Here is a 15,827-nt window from a genome sequence, read left to right on the forward strand (position 1 = left end):
TTAACTGAGCCACCCAGGTGCCCAACTCATGAGGACTTCTGATACTCCTTCCCTGCTCACCAACTGTGTGATCCACCGCCCCCTATTCAGACCTCAGTTTCCCCATCTGTACAATGAGGAGGCTGGATCAGATGATCATTCAGGTGGCTTCCAGCCCACCAGCAATAATGGTGATGATGGTGGCAAAGATGATAACAGTACCATTTGCCAAGAACTCATTATGTGCTAGACTCCACAAAAAAAAAACATTTAATTCAACTGTCTTCCTTAATCTACATGGTATAGGCGTGACTGTCACCCCCATTTCATAGGTGAAAACACAGAGGCTCATACAGCTGCAAAAGAGTTGGGCTAGGAGAGAGATAATACATCTGGTAAGAGCCCAGCCCAGGTTCTGCTGTTTCTGGCTGTGTGACCCTGGACAAGTCACTCACCCTCTCTGTGCCTCTGCTTCCTCTGATGCCTGCTCCACAGGGCTGCCACAAAGACCAAAAGCAGTAATGCCAAATGCCCGGCATGCAGGGAGCACAGCACGTCAATCATTGTTCCATATTATTATTTGTGGCTGGGATGTGAACCACAGTCTACTTGGTCCCACAGCACCAGCTCTCCACCCTCTGGTCCCATAGCACCAGCTCTCCACCCTCCTGCTGAAGCAGGAGATGAAATGCTGTCTGGGTTGAGGACTCGGATTTCATGACAGGCTCAGGTCGCCACAGCAGCACAGCAGGCTTGCCAGTCGCCCAGAAAGCTGCCCAGCTCCGCTCTCGAGCCAGACGAGGCTGCCCCCAGTGGGGGCCGCACAAGCATTCCTGCTCACCTGGCCAGCAGCCTTCTGCCACCCCATCCTGGCAGGCCCACAGCCAGCCTCTGCCCCCAGGAGCTTCCCATTTGCTCCTCACCGAACTCTCTGAGCCTCCTCTGCAAGGCTCACCTGCTAGATAATGGAATACCTTATAACCTCCCATGGGCTACCCTCTGGAAGATGTCACTTCACTGTCTCCCCAAACTGGCTTCCTGCCTGATCCCTTACCTCGTAACCCCCAAGCTGGCTGATTCCCTTGCCCCCACCTAGCTCACCTGCCTGGGTACCAAGCAGACACTGTTCTCGAAGAGGACATTGCTGGTATCTGTGTCTGGTAGATGCCATCAAGAGACAGAACTGGCAGTGTTCCTGGTCTCCTGGGTCCCTACCGTCTGGTTTCTACAAAAGTTGCTGTTCTTTGCATACAGGGTAGCACTCTGGGAGTGGAGGGGTTACTGCCTCTCAGTGCCTGACAGAGCCAGGCACACAGTGGGGCTCAGGAGAATGTGAGTGAATGAATGAATGAATGAATCAATCAATCAATCAATCAAGTGAAAGAATAAATGATGCAGGGCCAGGTTTGGTCTTTGGATGAGGGGGACTCCAGGGCTCTCAATGGCACTGGAAACCCGGGATCTGGGTCCTGGTTCTGTCTGCCACCACTCTGCAGCTCTGGGACCCTGGGCAAAGTTCTCAACCCATTCCAAGCCTGTTTCTTCTTCTGTAAACCAGGGAGAGTAACAGTCCTGGCCTCCAGGAGGCAATGTGGAGACACCGTGGAGAGAAGTGAGCACAGCCTGTTATGATTACCCACCCTATGAATGACCACCGTCCTGAGCCACCTGGGAGCTAGAGGTGGGTTTGGAGATGCAGGCGTGATGCTCAGCTGGTTGCGAGGGTGCCGGCATGAAACCTTGGTGCTGAGCTTCTGTCGGCCCAGCTGGGGCAGGACGTGGGGCAGGAAGCCAAAGGTGTGAGCCCCCTGGCCGGCTCTGTGGTCCAGCCCTGTTTACACTCAACCCAGTGTGGCACGTGGCCTCTGGCAGTGGCCTCCTCCCCACCCTCCCATCCCCAGCTTCCCCCAATCCAGCCTCAAGTTAGACGGAGCCTTCAAATATTGCATCTGAGACATGGTCAGCCCCTGCCTGAACCCTTCTCAGAAACTTCCCTGGTCCACCTCTCCACACAGCACGAAGCTCCTAGCCTCTGCCTTCTCCCTCACCCTTCCGCTCTGAGCTCCAGCCACCTGGACCTCCTACCCAATTCCTCGTGTCATCCTGCCTGTCTTTTGTCCCTTCTCTAGTAACTTCTTGTCACTAGCACGGTAACAAGAATCTGGCTAGGCCCTGTGCTCAGCGTCCTCTCTCCAGGTTGGGGGCCCAACACCAGCTGGGGAGGGATGGGGGGCAAGGGTCTGATCCCAACAGCACCCTCCAACCCCACCCCATCCCCACGCTCTAGGCCTGTGCCCTGGAGGGCTTTCCTGAGTCTGGAGGAGCCGGGCCTGACCAGAAGCTGACCCACAGCAGGCACTGCGGGCAGCATCCTCCCCAAGTGCTGCACCAAGCTCTTTCTCTGTAACCTCGAGCTCCCGGTGGCCGTAAATCTTCTCCCCGCAGGGACTGCAGAAGCCCTGCCTGGTAGCTCAGCAAGGCTGACTCCCTCACCCTCCTTCTGGCTCTGCATGCAGAACGCAGTTCCTCTCGGGGCCAGGGCAGGATGCCCAGGACCAATCAACTGCAGCATCCTCGCTGTTCCCCTTCAAGGCCATCCTCTGGGGCTGGGCTCCCCACTCCCCTGCCCTTCCCCTGTCAGCCACGCTCTGTCCATTGGAAAAACAAGGGGCCTGGGTCTGAGTCTTTTTAAAAATCCTGATGACGCTCATAACCACTATCCCTCAACAGTGCTCACCCCCGCAACACACAATTTTGCACAAAACTTTACTTACCAATCGCTTCCCCCACCAGATCCACCACACACCTGCCTGGTTGGGAATGTTTGCATCTCAGGAGCTATTGTTACTTGCAAAAAGCAAGTTGCAAAACAGAATGTATAATCTTCTTTAAACCTAAATATCAGGGGCGCCCAGCTGGCTCAGTTGGTGAGCGTGTGACTCCTGATCTCGGGGTTGTGAGTCTGAGTCCCACGTTGGGTGTAGACATTACTTAAAAATAAAATCTTTTTTAAAAAACCATACAAATTAATGCTTACTTGTAGATGCATAAAAGGATCTGGAAGAATATATATCACAAATGGTTCCAGAGCTTATTTCTGGAGAGTAGGATTATGGGAGCTTTCACTATCTACTTCAGACATTTTTATAACTGAATATTTTTTTAACAAATGCATGCTACTTTGAGGGCTTTTTTTCCCCCATCTAAAATATAATCCTATAATATTATCGCCAACAATCTCAAATTCTCCAGACCCTTGATCCTTTTGTTGAGCAGAATGATAATGAGAACTCAGGTTTTTGGGGGCATCTGGGTGGCTCAGTTGTTAAGCGTCTGCCTTCGGCTTGGGTCATGGTTCCAAGGGTCCTGGGATCAAGCCCCGCGTCGGGCTCCCTGTTCAGTGGGGAATCTGCTTCTCCCTCTCCCACTCCCCCTGCTTCTGTTCCCTCTCTCGCTGTCTCTCTCTCTCTCTGTCAAATAAATAAAATCTTAAAAAAAAAAAAAGAACTCAGGTTTTGAAGTCTGAGTGACAAGAGATCAACAGGATTAAGACCATGACTTGACACTTAACCACTGGGTTCCTCTGAGCAAGGTAATTCACTTATCTAGGCCTCACTTTATTCTCAAAAATGGGGTTAGTAGTAACTCCTACACCTCAGAGGATTTCTTACTTTGGCAAGAAGAAAAATGTAACAATGTCTTTCTCTCTCTTGTTTTTTTAAAGGAAAGACTCTTGAGTGAGGCTGATTCCTAAGACCCTGCCTGGGTCCCCAGTGGAGGCGCCACATCTCGCACCTGCTTCTGTTGGCCCTGGCCAATGTCTTCCCAGCTGTTGAGTCTCACCCTGGACCCCTGGAAGGTCCCCACAGGGCCGGGAGCCTCTAGGACAAATGTGGCTAATGGAATCTGGCCTGGACTTTTGTGTCTGGCTCCAGTTCAGCAATTGGGGATATAAAAAACCCAGACATCACCTCATCGCTGTTTCATCAAAAAAGGAGAATTTCTCCCTGCACATCCCTGCAGAGGACAAATTCCTGCTGGCTGTGTGGACTGGGAGGGAGCAGGAAGAGAGGAAGAGGGAAGCTGGGGAGTTCTCCCCATCTTGGGGGTTACAGGGCAGCCCGGGTCTGTCATTACAGGCCTGGGAATGGCTCTTTGGTAACCATGATGACCCCACTCCCAGGCACTGTGTGGGCCCCTGACAAGCATAAGCCCCTCTACCCCTCCCAACATCCTGTGAGAGAGGTACTGGATCCCCTTCTAAAAGGGGTGAGGGCCTTGTCTGAGGTCACTGAGCTATGGCCAGGATTTGGCCCCCAGTCCAACTGACTCCAGAACAAGTGCTCTCAGCTTCCTGGGAGCCAAGAGGCCTGTGGCTTAAGTGCAGTTCTCCTCAAATGCCATGTGCGACCTTGGACAGGTCTGAGACCCTTCCTGAGTATCCCTTCAGGGATTTTCAGAGGAAAACTCCAGGCCAACCAACCACCGCCTCTAGGATAGTTCTGCCATGAGTTTACATGTTGGGCTTTCCTGGAAGATTTGGTCTGAACACAGGGCCTGACAGCCTCAGAAAGAAAAATAAAACAAAAAGCAAACAAACAAAACCTCCACAGGACCAGAGAGTCTCCAAGAGCTGGGACAGGAAGGTTCCCCATGGTCCTGGAAACCCAATGTGCTCTTTCTAGAGGCCAATCCAGCCCCGCCAGTCGCCCCCCCCACCCCCAGCCCTGCCTGCTCTGTCACCTGGCTCAGGGTCCTCATGGCTTCTTCTCTATCCCTGCACTGGAGACCCTGCAGCCTTCTCAGGACTCCTCAGCTGGGCTGCCCAAGGCCAGTGCCCTAGCACGACTAGACAGAGGTGGGCCTCACTGACCCCCATGCCCTGTCTTCCTTTCCTTTCCCAGTCTTCAAGGTCATTGCCAGGACAGGGGGCCCAAGTGTTTCAGGAAAAGCTATGAATCCAGATTTTTATGTTAAATCACCCAGCTGTTAAATGTTGACAAGTGTAACAGTCATTTGCTATGTGATCTTAGACCCATTCCCTGCCCTTCCTCTGCTTTGCTTGGCATCCCAGGTGCTCAACCCTGTGAACTACATTTCCCAAGCTCCTCTGCCAACTGATTCTAGTTAGGTTCAGCCAATGGGAGGTACTGAAGAAAGACTGGCAGGTGGGAAGAGGTCAGGCTATTTCCCATCTCTCCGCGCATGCCAGGGTCTCCTGCAAAGCTTCAGTGCCCTCCAGACAGCCCATCCTCCATGGGTCCAGGCCACAAATTTGGGTAACCACCCCTCTACTGCCTCCTGTTTGGTCTTTCAAAATTGTCCTTATGGACTCCTCTAAAGTAGGCTCTGTTTTTCTGACTGATATGGCAATTAATTCAAATCCTCTTTATTCTTTTTTTTTTTTTTAAGATTTTATTTATTTATTTGACAGAGAGAGGAAGAGAGAGAGCACAAGTAGGGGGAGCGGCAGAGGGAGAGGGAGAAGCAGACTCCCCTCTGAGCAAGGAGCCTGATGCGGGGCTCAACCCCAGGATCCCCAGATCATGACCTAGCTGAAGGCAGACATTTAACCTACTGAGCCACCCAGGCTCCCCCCAAATCCTCTTTTCTCTGCACATTTTATCATAGTAAAATATATAACATAAAATTTACCATTTTAACCATTTCTAAGTGTACAATTCAGCAGTATTAATTACATTCACAATGCTGTGCAACCATGACCATTATTTCCAAATGAAATTTAAAAAAAATTTTTTTAAAGATTTTATTAATTTATTTGAGAGAGAGAGACACAGCAAGAGAGCGAACACAAGCAGGGGGAGTGGGAGAGGGAGAAGCAGGCTTCCCGCTGAGCAGGGAGCCCAATGCAGGGCTGGATCCCAGGACCCTGGGATCATGACCTGAGCCAAAGGCAGACGCTTAACGACTGAGCCACCCAGGCGCCCCTCCAAATGAAAAATTTTTAATACCCTTGGGTGGGGGGAGGGGCCGAGCCAAGCTGGTCCACAGGCCACATCAGCCTGTGGGCTGCCTGCTTGTGACCTCACTTTGCAGGTGGCAAATATTCTCTCATGTATTCCCCTGCCTGAGCACCCCAAATCCCACGATATTAACGGGAGCGGACAGATGACCCCCATTCCACAGCAGAAACTGGAGCTCTGGCAGGCGCGGCTACTGACCAAGACACCAGATTCCCAGCCCTGTGCTCAGTCTGGAACCCCAGCCAGCTTCCTGTTAGCTGCCGTCCTCCCAGTCTTCAAACCTGTGCACGTGTCCCCTGCTGCTCCGACCCCCAACAGAGTGAACTCCTGCCAGGGGGCTCCCCCTCAGTGTCACCCGGAGAGTGGGGAAGGGGTGGGGGTCCTTGGGGTCTACATACCCAAGGACATCACGGAACTGGGCACCAAGTAAGAGTACTAATAATGCCAACAACAATAATACAACCTAATGTTTATTCACATCAGTTCCTTCTGCGTGTGGGAAGGAAGGAAGGGCTGAGGGTCTTGCATCCCTGACTTCCAGGGGTCAGATGGAAGCTTGGAAAAGCTCAGAGCAGAGGCCTTCATAATTAAAACAAGCCAATGACCAACCTAGCGGGGGCCTACTACATTCCCAGAGCACCTTCAGGTACTTTGTCTCTTAATCCTCAAGTATCCGGAGGAAACAAAGGTTCCTTAAGGAGGCCCATCGGGTTCCACAGCAGAAAGGGGCGGAGCTGGGACTCAGACCCAAGTCTCCTTGTGCACAAAGACCATGGCACCTACGTACCCCCTGTGCTCACTCTGGCCTCCCTGCCTTTGCCTGTGCTGTTCCTCCATGTGGGGCTGCCTCCGCGAGGGATCATAAAATGAGTGTCAGACTGGGCTGAAGGGGTCCCCCAGGGCCTGCCGCAGTCCCTCCCCCATCACTGGGCAGGGCCCTGGACCAACGCCCAGGCTCTGCTGCAGCCTGAGGAGAGCCAGGCAGGCCCTCAGCCAACTGCTGAAGAGGCACAATGGCAGTGGGGAGAGGGGCCTGGGGCAGAGGACAGAGGCTTTTGGTGACCCCAAATCTCTGCCAGGGCATGGTGGGCACTCTGTGTCAAGCCCTGGGCCTCAGTGGTAACAGGGCATCTCAAAGGTGTGGGTTTAAGCCTGGCTCTGAATAACACAAGCCCAGGTTTGTCTGGGAACACACAAACCTGCTCTGAAGGATACGTGAGAATCATCCTAGTTGCCTCCAGGGAGGGGCTGGGTGCCTGGGGAGAGAAGAGGGGAAGGGAGACTTTTCATTGTCTACCCTTTGGGCCTTTGGATTTTTAAACCATTAATAAATCATTTAAAAACTTTAAGCTCTGGTTTGGTGAATCATTGCTGTGTGACCTTGACCAGGTCACTTAACCTCTCTGAGCTTCTATTTCCCCAGCTATAACATAGGGTTAATCATAGCGCTTACTTCATAGGGAAAGAGTAAGGTATAAATGAAAGTATTCACGCAAAGTGCTTAGCATGGGGCCTGAGACACAAAAAGCTCTTAAAATGGGATTACTACTATTATTATTAATACCCTTATTATTATTATTGACCATCCGTCTGTCAAACCCCAAGCAAGGGCTACTGTCACAGTCCCCTGACACCTCCCAAGATTGCTTCCTGAAGACTGAGGCCATTCCAGCAAATGCCAGCTCTGGTACTATTAGGTCTGTGACTTGGGTAGATCATGTCATCTCTCTGTGCCTCGGTTTCTTCCTCTGTGAAACAGAGATACTAGAACTTGCCTAGATTATTAACAATCAAGATTTAGGCATTCAACATTTCCCAGTGATCTCTGTACCACATATGGTGGCAGGCATGGGGGGGGGGGTGCCAAGGTGAGGGCAAGCGGCTCACAGTCCGGTGGGAGGCAGCTAAATTAATAGATGCTTGCAACAAGAGAGAGAAGTGGTGGGTGGGAGGAGAGGGAGCTAAGAGAGGCCAGCTGAGGAACATAACCCAGCCTGGGGTGAAAAGGGCACCAAGGAAGCCTTCCTGGAAGAGGTGTTACCCACAGCTGAGCACTGAGAAATGACCAGAGGTTGGTCAGTCAGAGGAGAAAGAGGGTCAGAAAATGCCCTGCCGGCAGGGGTAGCAGTAAGAACAAGGGCTAGAGGTGGAAGACCCAGTTGGTTGTTCCAGAATGAGCAGGACGTGAAGCCAGCCCCAGTGAGGGCAGTGGGAAGGGGAGGGGAGGCTTTTGTCACTGACCTGAGAGGACTGCCTGGTTTCAGACACCAGGTCGACCACTTATCTACTGTGTAAATTGGGCAATTACTTAGCTTCTCTGTGCCGAATGAGGCAAACAGTGCTTATCCCACTCTGTTGTTGTGAGGATAAAAGGGAGTTAATTCACATAAGGTGCTTAGAACAGGGCCTGGCACACAGCCCAGTTCTGTTCTGTCCTCCACAGGCCCAGGCATGCCGTGGCCTTCAGGGAGATGATGCTGACTCAGTGTGTGCTGAGTGGATGAATAAGTGAGCAAACAGGGCGCCAAGCTCTCCGACAGCCCCATGCCCCCACCATGCTGACTCCAAGGGCTGGAGCCTGCTCTGGCCTCCCCACCTTCTGCTCACCACTGAGCTGAGATCACACAGATGGCCTGGAGGGAGCGATGCGCCCACCCCCCTGCCCCCCCTCCCAGGGGAACCATCTCAGCCACAAAATGCCTCGTGCTAGTTCATCCCCCATCTCTGACACTGCAGGGAACTCAACTTGAGAGCCCCAGGCTTGGGGGGCTAGGCTGGACCTCAAAGGGGAAGGAGACCCCTCCCTGTTGACAGCCACCTGCTAGTGCTCTGTCTGACACAGGGGTCCACCTCCAAACACTCAGGTCTGACTCTCCCGATCTTACGGATGAAGAGACAGAGGTTCAGGGAGGTGAGGACTGGCCTGGGGGGAAAGGGGAGTCGTGCCCAAGGTCGCAGGCTCCAGAGCTGGACTTCTCCACTACCCCCATCACCCAGCCTATCTTAGCCCTCTCTTGTTTGCCTGGCCTGGTTGCTGAGGCCCCTGCTCAGACACACAGGAGACCCGATTCAAGGTTGGGGGGAGATTAAGAGAAATCAGAAGGATGGATGGCAGTGTTGACACCGTCAAGGTCATTCACACTGTACAAATGGGGGAACTGAGAGCCAGAAAGATTCTGTAAGCCACTCTGAGCTGCTCAGCCCATTCACGGTAGGGCTGTGGTGGGACCTTGTCCTTCCTCTCAATACACAAAGTGCCCCAGTACCCCAGGTGCCCAGGGAAGCCCAGCAGACTGGGCACGCTGTCTGCAAATGGGAACCAGGGAAAAAGGGAGGAGTGGTTGGCAGGCAGTTTTGGTGGAGAGAGGTCGGAGGGAGCTGCAAAGCAGGTCCCGCGGGTCCAGAGTGGGGACTAGCACCCATCAGGGGAAAGCACACCCCTCTATCTGTGCCCTCTGCCCACCACAGCAACAGGGATGCTGTGGATGCTACTGCGGCCCTGGCTGAGTCCCCAGCGCAGCTCACAGCTCCGCAGAGGGAGGGATGTGGGAGGTGATGCTGAGTCGGACTCAGCCTGCTCTAGATCCAGCTCCAGCCGCAGTGAGAGCAGAATGCCCAGAAGGGCCCGCTGGGGGGTGGCCTGGTGACCTTACCCAGCAGCTAGGCGGGAGGAGAGGTCAGGAGCAGGGCTTAAGTTCTCTGCTCGGCCAGACCCGCAGGCCCAGAGAAAGGGTCCTAGAGAAAGGGGGCAAGAAGGGGGGCTTGGGGCCGCACAGAGGGGAAGCTTCTTCAGGCCCCAGGCCTGGGACTATAAAGGGCAGCGCCGGAACAGGTAGCCAGGCCGTGCCCTGGGGGGTAGGGGGGGTAGTTGATGGTCTGGAAAGAGAACAGGGGAGATGGAGCCCTGACACCATTCACTGTGTGACAAGAGAGCTCAGATGGGGTGACAAAAGGCACTTGATGATCCTGATATGAACGAAAGCAACAATAACAGTAATGGTTCCCATGTATTACGTGTAGATGCTGGGCCAGTCACTGTGAGCCTCAGTCCAGCCCCACCCCGGGATACACTATTTTTTCCCCATTTCACCGATAACAGAGGCCCAGAATGACAACATGACACCTTGCTCCATCCCAGCCCTGGAGACGCTTGTGTGCCCGTCCCCCTGGGCTCTGAGGTCCAGGCCAGCAGGGCTCTTGTCTGTCGCAGGCCGTGCTCTAGCCTCTGCCCAGCGCCTTAAGTGCAAGCTGCACTCAGTACTCAAGATCAGTGGACGCGTGAAGCCAGCCCCACCAGGGGGCAGACAGAGGGAACATCCAATCTCCCCGCTCTGTCTAAGTGGAGAAGCATCCAACCTTGCGTCTGTACCCAGCAAAACCCAGAGTCTGATCTCACAGTGTCTCAAGTGGTGGCCAAGGCCTGGAAAATCACCCCCCTTTCACAGATGAGAAGACTGAGGCTCAGAGAGGCGATGTGCCTTACTTGGGGCCTGCCAGGCAGCCAGGGCTGGGCCAGGCTCCCTCCCCTCCTCCAGGAGCCTGTCAGCTCTCTCTGACTCTCTGAGGGCTGGAATAAACCATACCAGCGAGAGCTAAGGCTCAGGCAGCAATTCCAATGGCCACCTGGGGGAAGGTCCGCTGATCCTCCCAACAACCTTGTATTTTTTGGTGACAGTCTACAGAGATGTAATTCACATACCATCCATACAATTCAACCACTTAAAGTGTATGACTCAATGGTATGTTCACAATTGGGCAGCCACCACCTCAGTCAATTTTAGGACATTTCGTCCCCACAAAAAGACACCCCATGCTCCTTAGCTATCATCTCTCCGTACCCTCATCCCCTCTGCTCGAAGGCAACCACTAACCCACTTTCTTCTCTGTAGATTTGCCTATTCTGGATAGTTCATATAACTGGCATCATATAATATCCCACAACCTTCTGAATGGGTTGTTATTTTACCCCCATTTCCCAGATGGCAGCAACTGAGGCTTAGACAGGGTGAAAACCTTAATGAGGGCCTTATTTTAAAAAAATTTAAAAAAAATTTTTATTTATTTGAGGGAGTGTGGTGGGGGAGCTTGTGCAAGTGCCGAGCAGGGAGCCCGACACAGGGCTTGATCCCAGGACCCTGAGATCATGATCTGAGTCAAAGGCAGACTTTAATAGACTGAGCCACCCAGGCGCCCCCGGGGGGCTTTAATGAAGCAATGATGGGTAGGCTTGAAACCCCTGGCCACCTGACCCAGAGGGCCCGCTCTTCACCATTAAATCCACCAGTTAGTGAGTGCTGGAGCTCAAGGACTACCCCACTCCTCCCCTCCCTTCTACCTGCACCCAGGGCCTCACCCCCAAATTCCTTCATCACACCCAGGGGTTCTGCCAGGGGCCCCTCTCAGCTCTCTCATGATCCCTGCTCTTCATCCTTCAGGCCTCAGCTATGCCACCTCCTTTGGGAAGCTCTCCCTGATTGTTCACGGAGCTCCCACTGCCCGTGTGCATTTGCCCACGGAAAACTGGGCCACCAGGTTCCCTCTCTGTGGGGGTAGGAAACTGAGGCCCTGGGGAGGTGTCTGGGGTCACCCAGTGAGACCAGGCAGAGAGGGAACTGGAGCCAGATCCCTGACTCCCCCACCAATTCTCTTCCCCCTGGCCTATTCCAAAGGGGAATCCTTTATCTCCTTCATCCTCACCCCATCCCGAAAGTGGCGCCATCAGGCCTATGGGAAAGAGGGGGAAACGGAGGCTTAGAAAGGCTAGTGATCTGCCCAAGGCTACAGACACTGAACTAGGACTCCCCTCCTGTCTCCCCAACTTGCCCCCCAAACACACGCTGGGTCAGGAGCCCCAATTTGTGACTCCCACAGCCCCTGGACTTGCCCTTCTATCAGCCCTTATAGAATTGGCTCCTTATTTGTTCATGGTAAGAGGAGCTGGGATTCCTGAGTGCAGGCCTGGGCCTGGAACAGGCCTCAAGAAATGTGTGTTGACTGGATGACGAAAGAAGGGAAGGAAGGGAGGGAGTCTGAGGGGTGGGGGTGGGCGGTTCAGCTACCGGCCCAGTCACATGAAGCCATTTCCTAGCATCAGGGTGTCTTATACCAGTTCTTCTGACCCCTAACCCTAGAACTTCAGACATTTTGGGGATCTCGCACCTCTTGGAGGATCACACAACCCTGCGCACAGTTATGGGGGCTCCTGACTCCCGGCAGCTCACCCACAGGCACCCAGGAATAGCGTCTCTGTGCTGCAGGTGGAAAATTCTGTCCTGTCACCTGGCCCTGCCCTGGGGACACTACAGATAGGAACGCACTTCATAAAAGCCTGAGGCACAGCACGCACTTCAGCCGTCTCATCTGGAACCACGAGCCTGCATGTTGCTGCAGCCCCTGGCACACGATGCAGCAGTCCTGACACAATTCCTCTGCCTCTTGTTCTCAGATGGCCTCTGCGCCACCCCAGGGGCTGCCACCAGCCAGGGACACGCAGGAATGCCCGTTAATGTTACTTCAGCCACCATCAGGCCTGGCAGCCTACGCCAGCCACCTCAGGGGTGGGGGCTGCCTGTTTCTCTTATCTGGGTCCCCTGCTGACTCAGCAGGACCCTGCTTCTCCTCCCTCACTCCCAGCAACACCTTGGTGCCAGGGGACAGAGGGTGACAGGGTCCAAAGCTCAGGAACTCTCCTAGTCCCCAGGATGGTGCTGCAGACATAAACAATAACAGTTTTGTTTATTGAGGGGTTTCTAGGCCAGAAATGGTGTTAGGTTTTCTGCATATGTTTTCCACCAGATCTCAAACGAAGCTGGTATTATTAGCACCCCATTTTATAGATATAGAAACTGAGGCACAGACGGGAGAGGTCGACTGCTCGAGGTGCCCCGCTGGGAAGTGGGAGGGCCAGCATTCAGCCTTGGGTTGGTCTGACCTGAGCGGTGAGCTCTGAACCACTGGAGGAGTAAGCCTCCCCCAGCAGTTACTGCTGTTCGTCTGGAGGTTGCTGCTCCCCTTCATCCATGTAGAGTATCTGTTCTTGGAAGCCTACCACCAGGGATGTTCTGAGTGAGGGAGCAGATTCACAGTCACTAGAAATTCTCAGGGGATGCAAGGTTTGCTGAACCTCAACTTGTCTCTTCCTCCGCAGTCATAAAATATTAAAGCCAGGGGCACCTGGGTGGCTCAGTCGTTAAGCGTCTGCCTTTGGCTCAGGTCATGATCCCAGGATCCTGGGATTGAGCCCCGCATTGGGCTCCTTGCTCCGTGGGAAGCCTGCTTCTCCCTCTCCCACTCCCCCTGCTTGTGTTTCCTCTCTCGCTGTGTCTCTTTCTGTCAAATAAATAAAGTCTTTAAAAAAAAAAATTAAAGCCAGAGGGTGCCATTGCAATTAGGATGGTCTAGTCTCTACATTTTATGAAGGGGGTAAATTGAGGCTCAGAGATACAGGGGACTTGGCCAAGGCATTCCCAAGTCACAGATAATTGGGAACAGAGCCAGGACTCCAGATATCAGGTCAATGCTACCTAAAAATCAAAGAATGTGAGCTCGGGAAACAATGTTCAGGGTCCTCTGGCCCAAGCCTCCCATTTTACAGAAGGGGAAAACTGAGACACACAGAAGAGTCAGGTCTTCCTTTTTTTTTTTTTTTTTAAAGAGTGGGGTCAGTCGTTAAGCGTCTGCCTTCAGCTCAGGTCATGATCCCAGGATCCTGGGATCCAAGCCCTGCATCAGGCTCCCTGCTCAGCGGGAAGCCTGCTTCTCCCTCTCCCACTCCCCCTGCTTGTGTTCCCTCTCTCGCTGTGTCTCTCTCTGTCAAATAAATAATTAAATCTTAAAAAAAAAAAAAGAGTGGGGTCTTCCTAAGAGCAATATACAGGCAGGCAGAATGCACCACTGATGAACCCAGTTTTTTAGTAGCAGTGTGACCTGAGACATATGAGATGACCTCTCTGAGCCTCATCTATGAAGTAGAAATAACAAAACCTATAGTGTAGGGTCACTGTCAGCAGTATAAAGGATGTTGGCCCTTAGGCCAGCACCCAACACATATTTAGTGCTCAATTCAGGATATGTATTATTAATACTGGTAGGCCCTTGTCATTTTCCCTGTCTGCCATTCTGTCTTCCAGGTCAAACACTTCTCCAGTGTAGTGGGTAAGGCTGTGGACTGCTGCTTCAGCTACTTCTTAGCAGGGAAACCTTGGACTGGTTACTGTTCTGTGATTCTGGGCCTCAAACACCGCCTCAGTCAACTGGGGATGGCAAGAACAGTACCTACCAGACAGGGCTGTGGTGAGCTGGAACTAACACATGTGTTGGGCTTCATGTAAAGCCAGGCACACAGTAAGTGCTCAATAAATCTGAGCTAGCACTGTTACTTGTTACTGGCATGGCCATGTCTCATCTCTGTCACATCCTAGGCTGCGGGGCGCCTGGTCCACCAGGAAGGGGCTAGTCCCCAACCGCTAGGGCTCTCCAGTCTCAGGAGTACTAACGCAGCAAGGGAAGGAGATCCCAGAGCTCTGCAGGTGCACACGGGAAAGCCTGACCCAGCTCTGATTTCTCAATGCTTGCCCGGGGGAGGGGAATTCTGAAAATGCTGGACGAAATCCCGGTTTTTGCAGTTACGGAAGTGTCGCGAGCCCCCATTTTACAGGTGCAGAAACTGAGGTCTAAGGAGGGGGAGGATGCTGCTCAAAGACGCACAGACACATGCCCAGGGCTTGATGCACGGAGTCCTCGTTTGCGGCACTGTCCCCCAGAGAAGAGCCTCTGCCGCAGGAGCCCCTCCCAGAGCCCCGCCTCCTCCGCTCCCAGGTGGGCGTCGGGCCCTCCCGGATGCCCCGCGGCGTCTGTCTGGGCTTTACTCACGACGAAGGAGACGACGGCAGCGAAGGCCGCCTCCACCTTCCCGCGGTCCCCGGGGATGCCTCTGACCCGATGCCGCGGCGACTAAGGCTGCCGGGAAGTCGGGTCCGGGCTGAACGCTGTGCGCCCGATTTCTCCGAGTCCGGACCTTTGGAGGAGTGCTCGATAACCTTCGGAGGCTGTTCGGACGTTTCCGGCGCCGAGGGGCGGGGCTGAGCGTGACGCAGGCTTGGCCATCGCCGCCTGCAGGGGGCGCTGTTGGCAGCGCGATTCGTTCAAGTGGGATTGCGGGCCAAGCATTCTGGAGGCACAGGAAATGGCTCTGTAGTCCTGGGGCCTCGGTTTCTTGCCCCGGAAAAATGGGTTTGATGACAAGTTTGGTGAGCCTTCAGTGGAACCTGGATAAATTTATGAAAGGAACTAGAAGACACATGGATAAGTATGCAGTTACTTACCTTGTCTCAGTTTGTTCATCTCTAAATGGGGATAATTGTACCTTCCTTCCCTGTGTATATTTGTGAGAGTTACAAACTGTGGGAAAAATACATACAAAGGGCTTGGCACCTTGTAAGCACCCAGTAAATGGCAATGTTTGTGATAAGAGGCAAAGTGCCCTGCCAAGCCAGGAAATAATATCCAAGACTTGGTTCCTGCCCTCAAGGAGCTCCAACCGCAGAACCAGAAACAAGGCAGCTGGCAGCTGCAGTGAAACGACTGGCTGGGAATCGGACCTGCCACTGACCACTTGGGCCTCAGTTTCCTCCTCCTTTCTCTGAGGCCCTTTAGCCTAGCTTCCTTGGATTCTGGCTTGTGAAACGCAGTCCAAGATGGATTTTTTTTTTCAAAGATTTATTTGTTTGAGAGAGAGAGCATGAGCACACAGAGGGAGAGGGAGAAGCTGACTCCCTGATGAGCAGGGAGCCCGACGCGATCCCAGGACCCTGAGATCATGACCTGAACCAAAGGCAGATGCTCAACCTACTGAGCCACCCAGGT

General features: G+C 53.3%; 1 protein-coding gene across 1 annotated transcript in view; it reads right to left on the reverse strand.

The window, feature by feature from the left end:
• AP1B1 (adaptor related protein complex 1 subunit beta 1) overlaps positions 1–14,916 on the reverse strand; it is an 83,591-nt gene extending 68,675 nt beyond the window's left edge. Inside the window, exon 1 of the mRNA XM_027576723.2 lies at positions 14,835–14,916. The gene's annotated coding sequence lies outside the window, so the exon portion shown is untranslated. The remainder of the gene's footprint in view (positions 1–14,834) is intronic.
• Positions 14,917–15,827: the final 911 nt, after the last annotated feature.

Source organism: Zalophus californianus, chromosome 14, assembly GCF_009762305.2.
Source record: "Zalophus californianus isolate mZalCal1 chromosome 14, mZalCal1.pri.v2, whole genome shotgun sequence".
Taxonomy (NCBI): domain Eukaryota; kingdom Metazoa; phylum Chordata; class Mammalia; order Carnivora; family Otariidae; genus Zalophus; species Zalophus californianus.